Below are 16,452 nucleotides of genomic sequence, written 5' to 3'. Positions count from 1 at the left end.
GCCGCAATGTGGGCAGTATCCCGGGCAGCCACAGTCGTAGTCCGATCAGGGGATGCGTGGGACGAGCTGGCCGTTCCCGACAAACCCCCATCCGGACCCCCACAGTGATGCCCATTGGCAACAGCCTCAAGCTGTGTGACCGAAACCAACACTGCCTGAGGCTGGGAGCGAAGGGATGCCAACTCAGCCTGCATCCGAAAACAGCAGTTGCAGTCCCTACCCATGCTAAAAACTGTTGTGCAAAAAACGTCTGAACTAATCTACAGAGCCGGCCGCCGTGGTCTAGCGGTTCTGGCGCTGCAGTCCGGAACCGCGGGACTGCTACGGTCGCAGGTTCGAATCCTGCCTCGGGCATGGGTGTGTGTGATGTCCTTAGTTAGGTTTAAGTAGTTCTAAGTTCTAGGGGACTTATGACCTAAGATGTTGAGTCCCATAGTGCTCAGAGCCATTTGAACCATCTAATCTACAGAGAGCACAAACAAATCGATACAAAATTTAAACGGTTATTAAAATACAAGATTGCCTAGTAAATGCAGTAATGCTGCTACTTGCGCACTGCTGACACACTGCTTGGCGACGAAAGGAGACTACGCGAATTTACACTATTCAGGTACTAAAACGCGATGCTACAACTCTCAATACTATAATACGCCAGAAATTTATGAATTTAAACAATGCAAGTGCCATAAACACGCAAAGAAATTAAGAATTAATCTATGTAACAAATAAGTGATCTAGGAGTATACGACTTTCTGCTGGCAGCTGCTTATCCAACGGCGGCAGGGAGCACACTGGCTGTGACCAACCGACACTGGCTCATCAAATCTATCTTAAAATCGTGAGTAGCGGTGTCATCGTCTTGGAAGATGTAATCCCTGCTGAGAACACTGGCTAAGCTGTTGATGTAATTGACCTGGACGAAAATATGTTTAGCTCTCTGAGGCTGTTCACAGTCGAAGCAGTTGTGTGCAATTGAATCTCAATGTAGACAAGTGTAATGTGCTGCGAATACATAGAAAGAAAGATCCCTTATCATTTAGCTACAATATAGCAGGTCAGCAACTAGAAGCAGTTACTTCCATAAAATATCTGGGAGTACGCATTAGGAGTGATTTAAAATGGAATGATCATATAAAGTTGATCGTAGGTAAAGCAGATGCCAGACTGAGTGTCATTGGAAGAATCCTAAGGAAATGCAATCCGAAAACAAAGGAAGTAGGTTACAGTACGCTTGTTCTCCCACTGCTTGAATACTGCTCAGCGGTGTGGGATCCGTGCCAGATAGGATTGATAGAAGAGATAGTGAAGATCCAATGGAGAGCAGCGCGCTTCGTTACAGCATTATTTAGTAATCGCGAAAGCGTTACGGAGATGATAGATAAACTCCAGTGGAAGACTCTGCAGGAGAGACGCTCAGTAGCTCGGTACGGGCTTTTGCTGAAGTTTCGAGAACATACCTTCACCGACGAGTCAAGCAGTATATTGCTCCCTCCTACGTATATCTTGCGAAGAGACCGTGAGGATAAAATCAGAGAGATTAGAGCCCACACAGAGGCATACCGACAATCCTTCTTTCCACGAACAATACGAGACTGGAATAGAAGGGAGAACCGATAGAGGTACTCAATGTACCCTCCCCCACACACCGTCAGGTGCTTGCGGAGTATGGATGTAGATGTAGATGTAGGAAGGTAACATCCTGGTACGAAGTGCAGAGAAACTTACAGGTTACCACTAACTTGGACAAAAATTGGCAGCTGACTCTGAGAAGAAATATAATGCAATGCTCATAAATAAACGGAAAGATTGTTCGACCACGCAGTTGGCAATCAGCCACTGGAATCAGTGACAACATCGAAATAACTGAAAGCTTCTGTCCGGAACAACGTAACGTGGAATGACCATGTAGATGTGGCTGCGGAGAAGGCAGATCTAAGGAAGTGTAATGTAGACACCTGAGAGATCGATTACGAAACCCTCGTTTGACCAAATCTTGAGTATTATTCATCAGTGTGTGAACATTTAGCAAGCTAGATTAACGACAGAGAAAGAAAAGAACTGAAAAAGAGCTGCACGATTTGTCACGTGTTTGTGCAGACAGCGTCAGTGTGTCACGGTAGTCCAAAAGAGACGACATGCTTGAGGAGAACCTTACCAACAAGTTCAGAGGGCTTATGGCTTAATCCACACTGTGGATTGAAAATCCGATGTAGATTTACGTATATAGTGAACAGGCTCAGCTAAAGTTAATCACTGATCCTACCTCTTCTTTCAGTGTTGCCGTAGTCATGCCATGTTCTTAAAAAGCTTGCTTTGTCCAATATATGTGGTGTCTGTCCTTTCAGACATGTCCAAAAAAACAGACACCATTTTAATTCTGCAGCTACTACAAACCAAGACTCAAAGGACTTAATGATATTACATGACAGTGCGCGTTGATTTAAATCAATAGGGAAAGCTGTAAATTTGTCGTAGACTGGGATTCGACCTCGGGTCTCCTACTTACTAAGCAGCTGCGCTGACCACCGCGCCATCTGGACACAGTGGCCAGTACATCTGCACCGACTCTCCTAGCACGCCTCCCGCCAGACCCAAATTCTCAACTTATCGACACACCCTGATGTAGTGCCCCTTGCCAATTATACTCATACTCGCAGCATTTCTTCGATTCCTGGAAGAGTTCTAGCGTGTTGTGCATCCGCATTGAAGTGATCATTGGCCGTCCTCCCCTTAATGAAGTGTTGTCGGTCCTTCGGACACGTCACACACCACATGTATAATTAAGGCGAGGACGGCCAGTTATCACTTCAGTGCGGTTGCACAACACGCTCGAACTCTTCCAGGAATCGAAGAAATGCTGCGAGTATGAGGATAATGGGCAAGGGGCAATACATCAGTGGTGTGTAGATAAGCTGATAATTTGGGTCTGACGGGAGGCGTACTTGGGTTGTCCGTGCAGTGGCGATGTCTACTGTGTCCGGATGGCGCCGTGGTCAGCGCATGTGCCTAATGAACAGGAGACTTGAGTTTGAATCCCTGTGCAGCACATATTTTCAACTTCCCCTGTTGATTTAAATCAATGCCCGCTGACAGCTAATGTCATTCATTCCTTCGTGCCTCGCCTTGTCGTCACATCCATTGTTTTCTATCTTCCGACCAGTACTTAATTTCCTGATAGTTCCACAATCCGATATCCTCTTGGTATCTTGAAAGTGACGTCACCTAGCTGTACTTGTTGGTCTTCTCTTCAGTATTTTTCGTTCAAAGATGTTTGCGAGGAAGGTGTAGTGTCTGAGACCATAACGTACCATTTTTATTTTCCTTCGCTCGATTGTGATTTCCCTAAATCACTCCAGGCAAATGCCGGGATGGTTCCTCTGAAAGGGCACGGCCGACTTCCTTCCCAATCCTTCCCTAATCCGATGAGACCGATGACCACGCTATCTGGTCTCCTTCCCCAAACCAACCAACCTTCGCTCGATTAATTTAAGGACTTGTCTTAATTGAGTTACTTTTTTTAAATAAAATCATCATTCGATTTTCATTTATATCATTTTGGTTACTTTCCTCTGTATCCAAATTTCTGTTGCTTCCAGATAGTGTTTGTCTTTCTTGTGAATCTTTCATTTGCATATAAGAGTACAGTTCCGGCCTAAGCCTAGGTGAAACCTCGTTCTGTTCTTGATGTTGATGAGGTTGCATGTTAGGAAACTGCTTTTGTTCTGGAAGGAACACTTAACAAAAGATACTCTGTTTTTAAATTCTGAGCTGCGTCAGTTATATTCAGAAATAATGATAACTAATTAACAAAACTGTTTCAATTAATTGGTTTTTGAGTTGCTCTGTTTCTACGTCTGTAGCGGCTAGAGAAGTGCTACTTATCGTATACTGTGGTTTGGGTCTGCATTTATCTTTACTTCTTTGGTTTGCTGTTTTAAGGTGCCAGTTCATTTCCCAATACATAGAGAAAATAAGTGCGGTGAAAGGGGACAACGCTATTTAACTGCTTTAACTTTTTTGATGCTCTTTCACTCTCATTTAAAGATATTTGTGTGGACCGATGCTGTCCAAATGAGCCTTCTATCCTTCAGCTCAGTCCCTAACTTCTCCGTACATTGAATCATCAAAATTCCAGCCAACCACGACAGATGCTGTTCCAGATCTATGAGAAGGGCCATTCTCTCTGTCTATTTCCAATTTTGTTTCCAGAATGATTTTTAAAGCTAAAATAGTTTTTCTCTCTCCTATACTCGATTTAAATCCTAATTTGTCTTCCTTTATCCAACGCTTTGTCAGAAAAATCACAAGACGAGCACTCAAACCATTGTTCACACATGTTCACATGTGTGTGAAATCTTATGGGATTTAACTGCTAATGTCATCAGTCCCTAAGCTTACACTACACTAAGCCTAGGTGAAACCTCGTTCTGTTCTTGATGTTGATGAGGTTGCATGTTAGGAAACTGCTTTTGTTCTGGAAGGAACACTTAACAAAAGATACTCTGTTTTTAAATTCTGAGCAGCGTCAGTTATATTCAGAAATAATGATAACTAATTAACAAAACTGTTTCAATTAATTGGTTTTTGAGTTGCTCTGTTTCTACGTCTGTAGCGGCTAGAGAAGTGCTACTTATCGTATACTGTGGTTTGGATCTGCATTTATCTTTACTTCTTTGGTTTGCTGTTTTAAGGTGCCAGTTCATTTCCCAATACATAGAGAAAATAAGTGCGGTGAAAGGGGACAACGCTATTTAACTGCTTTAACTTTTTTGATGCTCTTTCACTCTCATTTAAAGATATTTGTGTGGACCGATGCTGTCCAAATGAGCCTTCTATCCTTCAGCTCAGTCCCTAACTTCTCCGTACATTGAATCATCAAAATTCCAGCCAACCACGACAGATGCTGTTCCAGATCTACGAGAAGGGCCATTCTCTCTGTCTACTTCCAATTTTGTTTCCAGAATGATTTTTAAAGCTAAAATAGTTTTTCTCTCTCCTATACTCGATTTAAATCCAAACTTGCCTTCCTTTCTCCAACGATTTGTCAGAAAAATCACAAGACGAGCACTCAAACCATTGTTCACACATGTTCACATGTGTGTGAAATCTTATGGGATTTAACTGCTAAGGTCATCAGTCCCTAAGCTTACACACTACTGAACCTAAATTATCCTAAGGACAAACACACACACCCATGCCCGAGGGAGGACTCGAACCTCCGCCGGGACCAGCCGCTCTGTCCATGACTGCAGCGCCTAAGACCGCTCGGCTAATGCCGCGCGGCAAACCATTGTTATCACAGCCATGTTTTACAATGAGAGGGCGACCTGCAAGCCTTGGACTTTTGAAAAATGACTATGTTATATCAAGATAAACTACACCCCCGGGTTACAATATTTATTTCAGTTGGTCATTAATCCGGTTCTTGTGTTTTCCGCACTGCTGTAATCTCTTCTTTACCTAAATCTGATGTGCAGTAGGTTTGGCAATAGCAGTTCTGTTTTACGTCTTTTATACAGTTCACGTCTTACGGTTTTCATTAAAACTGTGTTCTCTTGATGTGTGTTAAGTACAACAACAGCTTCGTGGTAGAGGATGTTATATTATACGTATCAATTCTTCCTACCTCTATCAATCAATAAGTTTAATTTTTTACACCAGTTTTCTCCTCGTTAATTACGTACCTGGCGATAACGCTGAGTACATCGCGCGTAGCAAATCTGCGACGGTTGTCAGGGACACATCAATTAAGTGAACATTTGCCTTCGATAGCAGTCTTTAATATCCAACATGATAATAGGTCACAGCTACACCGCAGCTAATACAGGTATATCTGCGACTCCTAACACTTCCGGAGACACTGTTATGTAGGAGGAAGACAGCCGACGGCGTAAACGTATATTAAGTCAGAAAACAAGTTTCACTAACGAACGTTTTGTACCGGGTGTTCATATTATTTTTCCCAACGTCTGCAGAAGCATCGTAACGTTGCACTAGTTTGTTGACGTAATTGGTAATCAGGGGTACTTGCAATAGTATAAGCGCGTAAGAAACTTGATATGCATGCAGATCCTGTATAAAACAGTGAATTCAGGAATTCTGTTCTTTTCATTATCTGAACATTGGTGGTATAAAGCAAATTAAACACCTATTATACCAGTATGGTCTCTCTATGGATCTTTCCATCAGTGAACAGAGGTGTTCGACAGGTGTTTGGTCAGTCCGCTGCTCTCCTAAGCATTTATAAGGGCATTTGAAACTGGAGCCACTGTCGCTCCTTAAAGAAATCCTAAGCTCTCACCGTAAGGGGAACAAGACACATTCATGTTCCACTGAGGTTAATTTGTAGGCGGTACCGGTTATTAAACTAGGGACCATCGGTGTCATTAGCATACATTAATCACTCATCCACATAAAAGTAGATACTGTACCATATTTAATTATTTATCGATTTAGTTTAGTTCTCAGAAGATTAGAGCTTTCAGACTTCCTCTTATATCTGTCCTAGCATCAAAAATGGTTCAAATGGCTCTGAGCACTATGGGTCTTAATATCTGAGGTCATCAGTCCCCTAGAACTTAGAACCACTTAAACCTAACTAACATAATGACATCACACACATCCATGCCAAAGCAGGATTCGGACCTGCGACCGTAGCGGTCGCGCGGTTCCAGACTGTAGCGCCTAGAACCGTTCGGCTACACCGGCCGGCTGTCCAAGCATCCTTTAAGGTTGACTTTACAGCTAATTTCGCAATGTCCATAGAAAAGAAGCTAACGCATAAATAGCAAAAACGAAAATTATTACAGTAATTTTTTGTCATCACTTTTGTTGGTTTGTTATTACCCGCCACTATTTCTTCTCCTTTGCCAATCTCTTCACCTCAAAGTAGCACTCACACACATCATCATCTGTTATTTGTTGTATGCATTCAAATCTCTGCCCTTCCTACAAATTTTTGCCCTATGCAGTTACCTGTGGTACGATGGAAGTTATTCCCCAATGTTTTAACACGTGTCCTGTAATCTTGTCGTCTTACATTCATTGTTTTACATAAGTCAGTTGAACCTACCAATACCGGACGTCGGCTGTTAGCCGCGACATAATGGTGCCTGTGACTTCATAAGTGTGCAGGCAGCAACTAAACAGAGTATTAACAATATTTATTTGGTTTTGTATATTATTTTACGGACTGTAGCTTGTTGTTGTTGTGGTCTTCAGTCCTGAGACTGGTTTGATGCAGCTCTCCATGCTACTCTATCGTGTTCAAGCTTCTTCATCTCCCAGTACCTACTGCAACCTACATCCTTCTGAATCTGTTTAGTGTATTCGTCTCTTGGTCTCCCTCTACGATTTTTACCCTCCACGATGCCCTCCAATACTAAATTGGTGATCCCTTGATGCCTCAGAACATGTCCTACCAACCTATCCCTTCTTCTAGTTAAGTTGTGCTCTTCTCCCCAATCCTATTCAATACCTCCTCATTAGTTGTATGATCTACCCATCTAATCTTCAGCATTCTTCTGTAGCACCACATTTCGAAAGCTTCTGTTCTCTTCTTGTCCAAACTAGTTATCGTCCATGTTTCACTTCCATAGATGGCTACGCTCCATACAAATACTTTCAGAAACGACTTCCTGACACTTAAATCAATACTCGATGTTAACAAATTTCTCTTCTTCAGAAACGCTTTCCTTGCCATTGCCAGTCTACATTTGATATCCTCTCTACTTCGACCATCATCAATTATTTTGCTCCCCAAATAGCAAAACTCCTTTACTACTTTAAGTGTCTCATTTCCTAATCTAATTCCCTCAGCACCACCCGACTTAATTCGACTACATTCCATTATCCTCGTTTTGCTTTTGTTGATGTTCATCTTATGCCCTCCTTTCATGACACTGTCCATTCCGTTCAACTGCTCTTCCAAGTCCTTTGCTGTCTCTGACAGAATTACAATGTCATCGGCGAACCTCAAAGTTTTTATTTCTTCTCCATGGATTTTAATACCTACTTCGAATTTTTCTTTTGTTTCCTTCACTGCTTGCTCAATATACAGATTGAATAACATCGGGGAGAGGCTACAACCCTGTCTCACTCCCTTCCCAACCACTGCTTCCCTCTCATACCCCTCGACTCTTATAACTGCCATCTGGTTTCTGTACAAATTGTAAATAGCCTTTCGCTCCCTGTATTTTACCCCTGCCACATTCAGAATTTGAAAGAGAGTATTCCAGTCAACATTGTCAAAAGCTTTCTCTAAGACTACAAATGCTGGAAACGTAGGTTTGCCTTTCCTTAATCTAGCTTCTAAGATAAGTCGTAGGGTCAGTATTGCCTCACGTGTTCCAATATTTCTACGGAATCCAAACTGATCCTCCCCGAGGTCAGCTTCTACCAGTTTTTCCATTCGTCTGTAGAGAATACGTGTTAGTATTTTGCACCCGTGACTTATTAAACTGATTGTTCGGTAATTTTCACATCTGTCAACACCTGCTTTCTTTGGGATTGGAAAAATTATATTCTTCTTGAAGTCTAAGGGTATTTCGCCTGTTTCATACATCTTGCTCACCAGATGGTAGAGTTTTGTCAGGACTGGCTCTCCCGTCAGTAGTTCTAATGCAATGTTGTCTACTCCCGGGGCCTTGTTTCGACTCGGTCTTTCAGTGCTCTGTCAAACTCTTCACGCAGTATCGTATCTCCCATTTCATCTTCATCTACATCCTCTTCCATTTCCATAATATTGTCCTCAAGTACATTGCCCTTGTATAGGCCCTCTATATACTCCCTCCACCTTTCTGCTTTCCCTTCTTTGCTTAGAACTGGGTTTCCATCTGAGCTCTTGATATTCATACAAGTGGTTCTCTTTTCTCCAAAGGTCTCATTAATTTTCCTGTAGGCTGTATCTATCTTACCCCTAGTGAGATAACCCTCTACATCCTTACATTTGTCCTCTAGCCATCCCTGCTTAGCCATTTTGCACTTCCTGTCGATCTCGTTTTTGAGAGGTTTGTATTCCTTTTTGCCTGCTTCATTTACTGCATTTTTATATTTTCTCCTTTCATCAATTAAATTCAGTATTTCTTCTGTTACCCAAGGATTTCTACTAGCCCTCGTCTTTTTACCTACTAGGTCCTCTGCTACCTTCACTACTTCATCTCTCAAAGCTACCCATTCTTCTTCTACTGTATTTCTTTCCCCCATTCCTGTCAATTGTTCCCTTATGCTCTCCCTGAAACTCTGTACAACCTCTGGTTCTTTCAGTTTATCCAGGTCCCATCTCCTTAAATTCCCACCTTTTTGCAGTTTCTTCAGTTTTAATCTACAGTTCATAACCAATAGATTGTGATCAGAGTCCACATCTGCCCCTGGAAATGTCTTACAATTTAAAACCTGGTTCCTAAATGTCTGTCTTACCATTATGTAATCTATCTGAAACCAGTCAGTATCTCCAGGCTTTTTCCATGTATACGACGACTGTAGCTTAAGGTGACCGATTGATCTGTAAGTCAGCTTAGGGCCGACGTAAACTTGGAAACTGACAGTTCGGTTGTGAGCTATCGAAGCCAGTGAATATATTCATCTCTTGGGTTTGCAGCTCTTGTCCTTTGTTTCCGCGTGTGCAGTTAAATTATAGGTTATGAGTTCCGCCTTTTTGGAAAAAAACAGCTTTTTCTCTTACCCAAACATGTTTCAGCTCATCTGTGCCATCATCAGTGGGTTTTTGGTTAACGAGCACTGGAAAAAATGAACATATTTTAGGTTGTAACTAATTTATTAACTCTGAACGCAGGAAACACCCACAGATAAATTCAACAGATCAGGAATATATGAACTCTTGTCAATCAGTATTCAGATGACATTCATGCAGGTACTTTAAAACAAGATACTCAGAACACGTCAGAGCCCTAAAAAGTAACAGCACCCATAGCACATTGCTGACCACCTATTAGCCCATAACCATCACCCAGCTATAATAGCAACAGATTTAAAAGTACTGAAATACAGCTACAGCCTACACCACAAACTGACAATAGAAGAGAATTTCCACGTACAGAAGGCAATAGCAGAAGGCAAACAAGTTTTAAATAAAACACTACACTCTGTAAAGACACATTATTTAACACATTAAAGGAACTTTACAGAAAAAGTAACACAGCTAAAAGAGCTTACACACACACACACACACGGAGAGAGAGAGAGAGAGAGAGAGAGAGAGAGAGAGGCAGAGAAATGTAAATAAAATTCAAATTCGGCACGAAACTTTCTCGGAATAAAATGAATGTTGGCGGAGTTAGGAAATATAACAACAAAGTGCTCACCGCATTTTGGAAAATAAAAAGGTGTTTATAAAGGAAAAAATTACGAAAAGTACATTAATATGCGTGTGCAGTGTCCTCGTAACGCAAAAGAAGGATCGGTCACAACAAAACGTGAGTAATATCAAATACATACGCAAAACGTTTTGACACGCCAAAATCAAGTTTTCAAAAATCAACAGATATGTTATTTCGCTGACAAAATTCACATTTCCATTGTTTGGTTTACAGATGACAAGCTATCAGAGCAGGACACTATGCAGTTGGGCCAGCAATACCATATAATGAAAATCGCGGTTAGAAACAGAACGAACAAAAACTTTATTTAGGCTTCACTTTGTTAGATCAGTTACAACCTAAAATATGTTCAATTTTTACAGTGTTCAATAAACAGGAACCCACTGATGATGGTACAGAGGTGCTGAAACGTGTTTGGGTAAAAAGAAAAAACAGTGTGTTTACAAAAAGGCGGATGCCGTGACCTATAACCAATGAATATACGTTCAAAATATTAACTATGGTAGCAAACTGACCTGCAGCGTAGCTAGAGCTGTAGATTATGTTGAAAGGTGAAATATTTGCTGTAAATTGGAGAAGACAGGGAATGTGATATTACGAGAATAACTATAATTCTTACCATGACGCATATGTTACGCATTTTGGATTTGGATGAGTGGTTTACATCTTCAGTCCAAAATTTTTCGATACTGAATTAACAAAAACTGAGATCCATTAAAATGGTGGCTCCAGTGTTTCAGGTGTTCTGCATTGTCTCCACTCAGATGATTGCAATACACAGAACGTTGATACAACCATGTGTAACTGTCAGTAAAATCCTTCTTTGCGATGTTGTTCAACTCGCGTGTCACATTGGTTGGTATGTCAGTTATTTCGTCATAGCATTGACACTTCATGTGAATTTCTGCACTTTGTCGTTTTGTGGTAGTTTCGTATTCATAACACCAAGTCTCGTCACCCGCGACGATATTTCCAGAAAAGAATTGTCCATGTTTTGCATTTCAGTTGACTCGCGTCAGGCATCATTGCCCTCTTGTTTTTACACTGAAGCGCCAAAGAAACTGGTATAGGAATGCGTAGTCAACTACAGAGATATGTAAACAGGCAGAATACAGCGCTGCGGTCGAAAACGCCTATATAAGACAACAAGTGTCTGGCGCAGTTGTTGGATCGGTTACTGCTGCTACAATGGCAGATTATCAAGATTTAAGTGAGTTAGAACGTGGTGTTATAATCGGCGCACGAGCGATGGGACACAACTTCTCCGAGGTAGCGATGAAGTGGCCATTTCACGAGTGTACCGTGAATATCAGAAATCGGGTTAACGTTAAATCTCCGACATGGCTGCGGCCGGAAAAAGATCGTGCAAGAACGGGACCAACAATGCAACAATGACTGAAGAGAATCGTTCAACGTGACAGAAGTGCAACCCCTCCGCAAATTGCTGCAGATTTCAATGCTGGGCCATCAACAAGTGTCAGCGTGCGAACCATTCAAAGTAACATCACCGATTGGGCTTTCGGAGCCGAAGGCCCACTCGTGTATCCTTAATGACTGCACGATATAAAGCTTTGCGCCTCGTCTGGGCCGGTCAACATCGATATTGGACTGGTGAGGATTGGAAAAATGTTGCCTGGTCGGACGAGTCTCGTTCGAAATTGTATCTAACCGATGGACGTGTACTGCTATGGAGACAACCTCATGAGTCCATGGACCCTGCATATCAGCAGGGGACTGTTCAAGCTGGTGGAGGCTCTGTAATGGTGTGGAGCATGTGCAGTTGAAGTGATGTGGGACCACTGATACGTCTAGATACGACTGTGACAGGTGACACTTACGTAAGCACCATGTCTGAACACCTGCATCGATTCATGTCCATTGTGCATTGCAACGATTTGAGCAATTCCAGCAGGAGAATGCAACACCCCACATGACCAGAATTTCGACACAGTGGCTCCAGGAAAACTCTTCGGAGTCTAAACACTTCCACTGGCCATCAAACTCCCCAGACATGGACGTTATTGAGCATATTCGTCATTTGGGTTTGCAGCTCCTTGTGTTTACCGTGTTTGCAGTTAAAATTGTTGGATGTAAGGTCCGCCAGATATGCTGAGAAGAAACGGCTCGCCACACAAAAACTTAAGTAAATACGAATATAGGCACGAAATTTCTCGACAAACTTAATTACGTTTATAGCGTAAAATGATGGGTTAACTCCCAAAAAAAATTTTCATCAACGTCGTTTGGTTGCAGATGACAAGCCATATGCAATAAATAATACTCAAGTGGTTCCGAAAAACCATGCAAACCGAGTGTAAAGGTATTAACTAAAAGAAACAAATTGTTGTTTGAACTAAATACTCCACTAATTTTGTAATCATTTAGTGAAAATGTTCACTTTGCAGATTAAATAAAACAAAAACCCACTGATGATAGCACAGAGGTGCTGAAACATGTTTGGGATCTTGGAAAAAACTGTGTTTTGCGTATCTGGCGGACCTTACATCCAACAATTACTGAGCAAATCTGGGATGCCTTGCAACAAGCTTTTCAGAAGAGATTCCTCCCCCTCGTACTCTTATGGATTTAAGGACAGCCCTGCAGGATTCACGGTGTCAATTCCCACTAGCACTACTTCACTCTTAGTCGAGTCCATGCCACGTCGTGGTGCTGCACTTTTGCGTATTCTCGGGGGCCCTGAACGATATTAGGCATGTGTACCACTTTCTTTGGTTCTTCAGTGTATTTGAAAGTAAAGGTATGCAGGACAGTATTTGCACACACTTCTCTCTCCTTCAAAACATTCTGGAGATTGCCTCGAACACTTGAGTTTGAGATATTGCTCCATTGCGATTTGTGATACAGCAACGTTGACTCACCACGGCCGCAAGCCGACTGCTGAAAACTCCCTGCTCGCAACTGAGTTGTCAAATGCACATGTGTTGGTCACATGTGTTACTTCACGCTGCCAACGTGGGTTCTGCGCTGACGGTGTATCTCCGCCATTTTTATGGCGTCAAATCATACGAGAGAAATCGGTAGGCTCACTATTTTCTTTCGCACCTTTTTCTTTTCTCGGCGATCGTTGGAGAACCTCTCCATTTCATATTTTATCAGCTTACTTATTTTCAGCATCATTCTGTAACACCACATCTCAAATGATACGATTATTTTACTTTTCTTTTTTCTACAGCTCATGATTCACTTTCATAGAGTGTGCTCCAGGCGAACGTTATCACAAACTTATTTCCAAATTAAGCGCTAAGTTTGACAGCAGTCCACTTCTGCTGGCAAGGAATACTGTGTGTTCATGTGGTATCCTAGTTATGTCCCCTTGCTTCATCCGTCAAACTTTATTTTGGTCCCAAGGTAAGAGAATTCCCTCACTTCGTCTATTGCGTGGTTTGTCACTAATCTTATTTCTGATGCTCCTCAAAACTTTCTTTTTCACATCATTTACTCTCTATCCATCTTCTGTGCTCAGTAGACTGGTGAGCCGGCCGGTATGACCGAGCGGTTCCAGGCGCTTCAGTCTGTAACCGCGCGACCGCTACGGTCGCAGGTTCGAATCCTGCCTCGGACATGAATGTGTGTGATGTCCTTAGGTTAGTTAGGTTTAAGTAGTTCTAAGTTCTAGGGGACTGATGACCTCAGCTGGTAAGTCCCATAGTGCTCACAAGGGAACGTCCCCATCGCACCACCCTCAGATTTAGTTATAAGTTGGCACAGTGGATAGGCCTTGAAAAACTGAACACAGATCAATCGAGAAAACAGGAAGAAGTTGTGTGCAACTATGAAAAAAATAAGCAACATATACAAACTGAGTAGTCCATGCGCAAGACAGGCAACATCAAGGAGAGTCAGAACCCAGGAGCGCCGTGGTCTCGTGGTTAGCGTGAGCAGCTCCTGAATGAGAGGTCTTTGGTTCAAGTTTTCCCTCGAGTATTAAGTTTAATTCTTTATTTTCGCAAAGTTATGATCTTTCTGTTCGTTCATTGACGTCTCTGTTCACTGTAATAAGTTTAGTGTCTGTGTTTTGCGACCGCACCGCAAAACCGTGTGATTAGTAGACGAAAGGACGTGCCTCTCCAATGGGAACCGAAAACATTTGATCGCAAGGTCATAGGTCAACCGATTCCTCCACAGGAAAACACGTCTGATATATTCTATACGACACTGGTGACGACATGTACGTCACATGACAGGAATATGTTGTCTACCCACCTAACTTGTACACTTCGCGAATGGGTAAAAAGATTCTTCTACCTTGCCCGATTTAGGTTTTCTTGTGGATGTGATAATCACTCCCAAAAAAGTGATGAAAACATAAGAGTTTGTCACATAAACTGCAACAAATGAATGCAACAGTTTCACAGTCGCACAGTTTTCCCTGTGCTCTGTCAAAACGTATGTTTTTAACGTTTTCAAATTTTTCCGTTTAGGTGTAGCGTCCTCATACTACGGCGCAGTTACCTCACATCGGACGGACGGACGGACAGATAATAATTGTCTGAAAATAAAAAATTTAACTTTTCACTCGAGGGAAGACTTGAACCAAGGGCCTCTTGTTCCGCAGCTCCTCACGCTAACCACAGGACCACGGCGCTCCTGACCTGACTTTTCCTTGATGTTGCCTATCTTGCGCATGGACTACTCAGTTTGTATATTTTGCTTATTTTTTCATAGTTCCACGCAACTTCTTCCTGTTTTCTCGATTGATCTGTGTTCAGTTTTTCAAGGCCTATCCACTGTGCCAACTTATAACTAAATCTGAGGGGGCTGCGATGGGGAGGTTCCCTTGTCAGAGCCATTTGATTTAGACTGGTGATTCCATTCTATAGATCCTATCATTCTTTTCGATTTCACAAATGGTAGAACGTAATTAGCGAATATTACCCATGATATCCCTTCACTCAATATTTTACATTGAGACGACAAAGGGCCTGATGGCGGTAGTATCGGGTACACCCGGTATAAAAGGGCAATGCAATGTCATCTGTACTCAGGTGATTCGCATGAAAAGGTTTCCGACGCGATTATTGCCTTACAACGGGAACGAACAGACTTTGAACGCGGAATTGTAGTTGGAGCTAGACGCATGAGACATTCCATTTCAGAAATATTTAGCGAATTCAGTATTCCGAGATCCACAGTGTCAAGAGTGCCCCGAGAATAACAGATTTCGGGCATTACCTCCCAGCACGGACAAGGCAGTGGCCTACGGCATTCACTTAACGACCGAGAGCAGCGGCCTTTGCGTAAAGTTGTCTGTGCTAACAGGGAAGCAACACTGCTTGAAATAACCGCAGAAATCAATGTGTGACATACGACGAACGTGTCCATTAGGACAATGCGGCTAAATTTTGCGTTAATGGGCTATGACAGCAGACGACCAACACGAGTGCCTTTGTTAACCGCACATCACCTGCAGCGCCTCTTCTGGGCTTGTGACCATATCGGTCGGACCCTAGACCACTGGAAAACTGTGGCCTGGCCAAATAAGTCCCGATTTCAATTGGTAAGAACTGATGATGGGATACGAATGTGGGGCAGACGTCACGAAACCATGGACTCATACGTCAACAAGACAACGTGCTAGCTGGTGGTGGCTCTATAAAGATGTGAAATGTTTTTACATGGAAGAGACTGGGTCCTCTGGTCCAACTGAATCGATCATTTACTGGAAATGGTTATGTTCGGCTACCTTGAGACCATATCCAGCCATTCACGGACTACATGTTCCCATGGCAATGCGCCATGTTACGAGGTCTCAGTTGTTCGTGATTGATTTGCAGAACATTCTAGACAATTCGAGCGAATGATTCGATCATCCAAATTACCCGACAGGAATCCCATCGAAACTTTATGGGACATAATCGAGAGGTCAGCTAGTGCACAAAATCGTGCATCAGCAACACTTTCACAATCATGTACTGCTGTAGGGGCAGTATGTCTCAATATTTTTGCAGGGCACTTCAAACGAGATGTTGAGTTCCTGCCACATCTAGTTGCTGCACTACATCGGGAAAACGGAGGTCCGACACGATTTTAGGAGGCATCTCCTGACTTTTGTCATTTGAGTGTAATCCTTCTTCTAAATATGTATTTTATTTGC

Source organism: Schistocerca nitens, chromosome 3 (assembly GCF_023898315.1).
Source record: "Schistocerca nitens isolate TAMUIC-IGC-003100 chromosome 3, iqSchNite1.1, whole genome shotgun sequence".
NCBI classification, from domain to species: Eukaryota; Metazoa; Arthropoda; class Insecta; order Orthoptera; family Acrididae; genus Schistocerca; species Schistocerca nitens.
Note: the sequence above shows the minus strand (reverse complement) of the source record.